Source organism: Cuculus canorus, chromosome 6, assembly GCF_017976375.1.
Source record: "Cuculus canorus isolate bCucCan1 chromosome 6, bCucCan1.pri, whole genome shotgun sequence".
In the NCBI taxonomy this organism is placed as follows: Eukaryota; Metazoa; Chordata; class Aves; order Cuculiformes; family Cuculidae; genus Cuculus; species Cuculus canorus.
In genome coordinates this window covers 43021115-43028771 of record NC_071406.1, presented here as the reverse complement: position 1 = coordinate 43028771, position 7657 = coordinate 43021115, and the positions used below count along the sequence as shown (strand labels likewise).

Below are 7657 nucleotides of genomic sequence, written 5' to 3'. Positions count from 1 at the left end.
AAAGGTCTGAGGTAAATATACCCATTTGCTGGCTCAACAGATGTTTGGAATTAAAAGGCTTCACAGGTGCATTCCTAGAATCAAGACAAACAGGGCTTCTAAACAATTTGCAAGTATTTCAACATTTTCAGCTCAGTCCACCTCTGAGGAAGAACGTCCTCCATAAGCTATCCCTCTCAATTCCACTGGTACTCTGTTATACGTCAAACAAACAATTCACAGAGTATACTTATGACATAAAACACACAACGTATAACAGTGATCGCTCGCTTTGTTCTTCTCCGGCTGCTTCCTTCGCAGGAGAGCAGAACCGCGGATCGGAACTCCGCACTCGCTTCACGCTCAATTGCGCGTCTCACGCAACCACACTCACATACAAACACTCCACAACATAGGAGAAGTTTAAAATTAGCTCTTAGCGATCTTAAAATACACACGGTACCAATACTGAAGACTTGCAACAGGTGTAGAAGATGATAGCTACCTCATACGCAGCACTCCTGCTTCCTCAGCAAGGAGAACCCAATTCATAATAACGTTATACTATAATATTATCTTGTCTATAATACCATAATCCCTCACTCTGCATCTCCATCTAACGAGAAGCTTGGGATTATATTTTACCTGCTGCTCTGCTATCACAGCAGCGAGCACCCACACCAGACCACAACAGCGAATTTGCTATTTTACCCAGGGATGGGCAGTGCCACCTCCTCACCCCACGCAAGTAGGGGATTCATACCCCTCCCTCACGGACTTACGGGGTCTCGGCAAAGGCACCCTAACCCTTTGTCACCACATGAGGCGTTCCATCCACCATTTACAGACTCGTCCCCTACTACTCTGCAGGTACATCCAAATTATTCTACCGTATCATATGTAAATCACATACCTGGTCCGCCCGCTGATGGGCCGTCTCTCCCCCCGCAGCGATCGGGTAGAGATGGGAGATTCTCCGGAGAAACAGCTTACCGGGGCGCGCCTTAGAATGTCCCACTCCCCACCGATCCTGCAGCCGGGCAGAGAGGGTGTCCCATCTGTAGTGCCAAATTGTTTTGCGGAATCAAACCTTATAACTCAAAATGAGTTATAAAGCAGGTATGTTTATCCCAGCGCTGGGGTGCAAGGGGGTTCTCCTCCTCCTAGCTTGCACACCGTACAGCTTAACAAGCAGCTACTCCTAGTGTAAAGACATGCATGGGTATAAGCGCCTACTACGTATTCATACCCTTTACCCGCTTCGTATTATAATTAGTTCTGGAAAGTTCGCTCCAGTCTCGCGCCTGCGTAGTGCCTCCTGAAGGTCGTGGGCCGGGGTCTTAGAGATGAAGTAGGAAGTCTTGCTCGGGATGAATATTTTTCTTTTTGAACTTTGCACGGACTCGGTCTCCTCTGGCTGCTTTCAAACGCCTGAACCAAATGCAGCCAGCTTTCTGCATTGCAATGCCCACTTAGCAGGAAACTTCTGCTAGCTGGCTCCTTCGTCACCAACTTCCAAGGTCTTCAAGGCAAAGAACGCCAAGCTCTAACAAACACTCCCAACCCCCCTTGTTCGCTTTTGCTCATCAATGGTGCCCAAGGCACGTCCAGCATGCCTTGAGTGCAAAGAGGACGTCAAGACCTGCAGAAAACTTAAGACGTGGCACACAGACTACAGAAACTAGATGACATCAGACACTGGCTGGAACTGCCCTGCCAGTGCTAGTTTTGGGTTGAGAAGCAGGCCCCTCTGCGTTTACCGACCCAAACGGGACTCACCCTGCGGGGCCCTCTCCACTATGTTACCTTCAAAACCCCTCCCTGCCATCCTCAACCTCCTCCCTTCTTCCCAGCCCCGGTCCCTGAACTTAGCTTTCAGAGGACCACGACTGAAACTGTCCTTAGCCAAAGCAGCTCGAACCACATCTGTTAACTGGATCAATCCTGCAGTCACCAGGTTCCTCTTCATCATCTGTGAGGAAACCAAAACGGAAAAACAGTGCCAACCGTCAGCACCACAACGCTCAGTGCCAACATCTTGGACTCAACCCACAGCCCCACTGCAAAACCACCAAGGCATTCTGCTCACCTGCTGTCTGCTCGCTCAAACTTCAGGTCCCACAGCTGCCGTTGCCTAGGGCACCTATGGTTCCGAGAAACAAAATTACTTTTGTGCTTGTGACAAAAATTACCAGTCCCGCCCTCCTTCGTGCTATGATCCAGCCTCACCTCAGAGGCTCATCCTGTTCCAGAGGCTGCCCGACTGGCAGCGGCAAAAAACACAAACCCTCAGCTGAGTTGCTTGACACCAATTCAGAGAACCACCTCACCTTCTCAGACCATTTGTCGGCACGAAGCTTGGCCCTTCTGAGGCTGCATGCTGAACCTGCAGAAAGAGACATGCTTAGGCGCAACACAAACACACAGGCAGGGCCCAGCAATTCCCACCCCCTGCTGCATTACCTTGACCACTCACCCAACCAGCCTGCATCTTCTTGGACTTCCATGCTGAGGCTTGCACTCCACCTGGAATACACAAACAGCAAAGGACGGGTGTCCCTTCATGCACTTTAAGGCAGCTGAATGATAACTGCAGCTTCACGCAACTCACCATTGCTCTCCCCTTCCAAGTCAGCTTCACTGCCACTAGTCTGCTTTGCTCATTGCTCAGTACCTACCAAGTGAAAACACAAAGCCAAAACCTGTTACCTAGTCACATAGCCACTAGTCACATCTTCCCAACGACACCACCACCAACTCACCACCCTCTGGCACTCTACCCGCAACTCCCTCAGTAGACTTTGGCACACACATCGTCCCTCTGCATCTGAAAAACACAGTATCAGGAAAGTCATACTGACACTCAGTGATATCTTAACTCTTCCAGACATCTCGCTTCCGTTTAGCGGCACATCTACAACGCACACTACCAAGCACAACAAATCCACAACCAAACCCAAACCTTAGGTCTGATTCCCTTGGAAATTCTTAAAGATGCTTTTCTACCGCTCCACCGGCTTCTCCCGCACAGTCCTGGTCATCGCCTCCATGGCTGCAGAGCCAAGGAGAAACTGCTCTCCTCACCCGCCGCATCTAGGGCTACTTCTTCTGCAACGTACTCTACACCCCTAGACTGCAAGGTTTAGGCATATCAGCATGTTAGCCATAGAACCCTGTCGTGATGCCTCTGCTGACTCTTACCACCTCCATGCATCAGGCAGAGCAGCTCCAGCCAGACACAAAACACACACAGAACACCAGCACATGCAAGACCCATGCCACAAACGTGGCACAAAAGAAAACTCACTCTGAGAAGAAGGACTCCCGGACAAGACGGGCCCATAGGGCAAGATGACGTACAGGGCTACGAGGAAGTATCTGTGGCAGCCCTGGAAAAGTGAAGGAATGCAGCTCGCTACAAAGATGTATGGCCGCTACTGGGAGGATGAACGTGCAAGAAGCCCCGTTGAAAGACCTAAAGACGCAGAGGATGCACGGAACAGGGATCCAAGGAAAAAGGATAGGTAACAACCACAGATGCCGCTGCAAAATCCTACTGTCCCTTTGCCGCTCCGCATGGTCTCAGAGGGTGAAAAACACTTAATTCCACTTTCCCTTTCTTTAAAAAAAAACATTGGTTGCAAAACGGTACTGCAATCCTCTTATTACTCATTGAGCCTCCGGCTCCCCCTGGCCAATTCCTTCCAGTGCTGTAATATGCATCCTAATGGGCTCGCCAGAGGAAATTCTTGCTCAGTTTTGCCTCCGGTATACTACCTTCTGACCCTGCCTTTCTCCAACTTCCACGAACCATTTAAACACTTACAAATGTCCTGTCTGTAAGTTCTTGGGGACTTCCCACAAGACTAACAACAACAACAATTCCTATCTACAGATTACAGACACTCAGGACAATAGAGTGATCCCAACCTAGCTGAGTAGCACAATAAAACTTTATGATAATCCGAACACCAAATCTGATCCATTCCTGCAGCCTGCAGAATTCTGCTCCGCCACCCCTGTCCACACAAGCTTTTTGCTTTTACACTTTCAAATTTTTCTTGTTTCTCACACAGAGCACTTAACTCGCATTCCGGAAGGGGAAGGGTTAACTCTCACGCACAGCACTGAACTCGCATACCAGGAAGGGGGGGAAAGGAAAGGGCACTCTCAGCCACTTCTCCTGTTTTTGTCTTTTTTTTTTTTTTTTACCCTTCCCCTGTGCTAGGTATTTTAAAATCTCATCCTTTGCAGCCTTCCATTCCAAAGGTCCGAGTAAATATACCCATTTGCCAGCTCAACAGATGTTTGGAATTAAAAGGCTTCATCAGTGCATTCCTAGGATCAAGACAAACAGGGCTTCTAAACAATTTGCAAGTATTTCAACATTTTCAGCTCAGTCCACCTCTGAGGAAGAACGTCCCCCGGTAAACTATCCCTCTCAGTTCCTCTGGTACTCTTATACATTAAACAAATCACAGAGCACACTTATGACATAAAACACATAACATATAGCAGTGATCACTTGCTTCATTTGTCTCTGGCTGCTTCTTCTGCAGGAGAGCAGAACCGCGGATTGCAACTCCACACTCGCTTCGCGCTCAATTGCGTGTCTCATGCAACAACACACTCACAAACAAACACTCCACAACATAGGAGAAGTTTAAATGAGCTCTTAGCGATGTCAAAATACACACGGTACCTATACTGAAGGTTTGCAAATGGTGTAGAAGATGATAGCTATCTCATATGCAGCACTCCTGCTTCCTCAGCAAGGAGAGCTCAATTCACAATATTATACTATAATATTATCTTACCCATAACACCATAATCCCTCACTTCGCGTCTCCATCTAATGAGAATCTTGGGATTATACCACAATCCCTCACTCTGTGTCTCCATTTAACAAGAATCTTGGGATTATATTTCACCTGGTGTTCATCTCCCACAGCAGGGAGCACCCATACCTGACCACAAGAGCGAATTCGATAGTTTACCAGGGGCGGGCAGTGCCACCTCCTCACCCTGCGCAAGTAGGGGATTCATATCCCTCCTCGCGGACTTACGGGGTCTCGGCAAAGAGACCCTAACCCTTCGTCACCACGCGAGGCGTCCCATCCACGATTTACAGACTCATCCCCTACTACCCTGCAGGTAAATCCAAATTATCATACCATATCAAACATAAATCACATACCTGGTCCGCCCGGTGATGGGCCGTCTCTGACCCCGCAGCGATCGGGTAGAGATGGGAGATTCTCCGGAGAAACAGTTTACCGGGGCGCGCCTTAGAATGTCCCACTCCCCACCGATCCTGCAGCCGGGCAGAGAGGGTGTCCCATCCGGGGTGCCAAAGTGTTTTGCGGAGTCAAACCCTATAACCCAAAATGAGTTATAAAGCAGGTATGTGTATTTCCAGCACTGGGGTGCAAAGGGGTTCTCCTCCTAGCTTGCACACCGTATAGCTTAACAAGCAGCTACTTATAGTGTAAAGACATGCATGGGTATAAGCGCCTACTACGTATTCATACCCTTCCCCCCCCCACTTCGTATTTTAATTAGTTGTGGAAAGTTCGCTCCAGTCTCGCGCCTGCGTAGTGCCTCCTGAAGGTCGCGGGCCGGGGTCTTAGAGATGAAGTAGGAAGTCTTCCTCGGGATGAGTGGTTTTCTTTTTGAACTTTGCGCAGACTCTGTCTCCTCCGGCTGCTTTCAAACGCCTGAATCAAATGCGGCCAGCTTTCTGCATTCCAATGCCCACCTATCAGGAAACTTCTGCTAGCTGGCTCCTTTGTTATCAGCTTCCAAGGTATTCGAGGTGAACAACGCCAAGCTCTAACAAACACTCCCAACCCTGCTTGTCTGCTTTTGCTCATCAATGGTGCCCCCAGGCGTGCCTCGAGTGCAAAGAGGACACACGCAAGACACACGCAAGACCCGTGCTGTGAACCAGGGACAAAAAAAACCTCCCTCACTCTAAGAGGAGCAACTCCCGGACAAGACCTGCCCATAGGGCAAGATGACGTACAGAGCTACGAGGAAGAATCTATGGCAGCCCTGGAAAAGTGAAGGACCGCGGCTTTTTACTAAGAGACTCCACCGCAACTGGGAGGACGAACGAGCAGGAAGCCCCCTTTTTAAGACCTAAAGACGCAGAGGACGCACGGAACAGGTCTCAGAACGGGTATCTAAGAAAACCACGACTACCGATCATGGACGCTGACCCAGGCTGCAAGGCCGCAGCAAAAGACAACTGACTGGAAGCTTCCAAAAGACAAGACCGATCCACGCTTTAGGATTGCGATGCGAGAAAAGCGCTGCCCGATCAACACGGCATTGACGACTACAAGCGTTCGGAACCCTAGAGATGGTGCCCAAGGCACGTCTGCCGTGCCTTAAGCGCAACAAGAACATTAAGACCTGCAGAAATCTTCAGACACAGCAGATGGACTACAGAAACCAGACAGCGACAAACATAGGCTGGAACTGCCCTGCCCAGCACAGGGTAGAGCTGGGCTGAGAAGCAGGCCCCTCCGCCTTTACCCGCCCAAACGGGGCTCTCCCTGCACGGCCTTCTCCCCTACGCTACCTATAAAACACCTCTCTGCCGTCCCCAACCTTCTCCCCTCTTCCCAGCCCAGGTCCCTCAACTTAGCTTTCAGAGGACCATGACTGAAGCCGTCCTTCGACAAAGCAGCTCCAACCACATTGGTTAACTGGAACAATCCTGCAGTCACCAGGTTCCTCTTCTTCATCTGCAAGGAAACAAAAAGAGAAAAACAGCGCCAACCGTCAGCACCGCACCGCTCGGTGTCGACCTCTTGTAGTACACCGCCCCCACCGCAAAAGCGCCAAGGCATTCTGCTCACTCGCTCCGTGCGCGCTCAAACATCAGGCCTTGCAGCTGTCGTTGCCCGGGGCACCTACAATTCCAAGACACAAAGTTACTTTTGTGCTTGTGAGAAAATCAACAGTCTCACGTCCCTTCTCGCTGGGACCCAGCCTCACCTCAGACGCTCGTCCTGTTCCAGAGGCGGCCCGATCGGCACCTGCAAAAAACAAAGGCTCGGCTGAGTAGCTTTATAACGCTGTGCTCTGAGACACCAATTCGGAGAACGACCTCACCTTCCCAGATCATTTGTCGGCACAAAGCTGTGCCCCTCCGAGGCTGCACGCTGAACCTGCAGAAAGAGACGCGCTTTCGGCACAACACAAAGACACAGGCAGGACCCAGCCATTCCCGTCTCCTGCTACGTTACCTTGACCGCCCGCCCACCAGCCTGCGTCGTCTATAGGGCTTCCACGCCGAGGCTTGCGCTCCACCTGTAACGCACAAACAGCAAAAGATGACTGCCCCATCGCGGGCTTTAAGACACCTGTACGATAACGGCTGCTTCACATAACTCACCATGGCTCTCCTCATCCAAGGCGGCTCCAGCGCCACTATTCTGCTTTGCTCATTGCTCGATACCTTCCAAGTGGAAACACAAAACCAAAACCCGTTATCTAGTCATATAGCCACCGGTCCCATCTTCCCACCTACGCCACAGCCGACTCGCCCCCCTGTGGCCCTCTACTCTCAACTCCATCAGCGGCCTTTGGCGCACAGGTGGTCCCTCTGCATCGGAAAGACACGATATCAAAAGGAGTCACCCCAACGCTCAGCGATGCCTTAACAGTT

The 7657-nt window shown here is 50.5% G+C and overlaps 2 long non-coding RNA genes across 2 annotated transcripts; both read right to left on the bottom strand.

The window, feature by feature from the left end:
- Window positions 1-1186: 1186 nt before the first annotated feature.
- Window positions 1187-2332, bottom strand: LOC128852516 (uncharacterized). Its single transcript, XR_008450392.1, has 3 exons — window positions 2209-2332; window positions 2069-2122; window positions 1187-1951 (listed from the first exon to the last, which is right to left on the bottom strand). It is a non-coding gene; the product is annotated as an uncharacterized LOC128852516 (long non-coding RNA).
- Window positions 2333-6841: 4509 nt separating this feature from the next.
- On the bottom strand, window positions 6842-7300 carry LOC128852584 (uncharacterized). The gene is made up of 4 exons (XR_008450555.1): window positions 7236-7300; window positions 7102-7157; window positions 6985-7025; window positions 6842-6899 (listed from the first exon to the last, which is right to left on the bottom strand). It is a non-coding gene; the product is annotated as an uncharacterized LOC128852584 (long non-coding RNA).
- Between the last annotated feature and the right edge of the window lie 357 nt (window positions 7301-7657).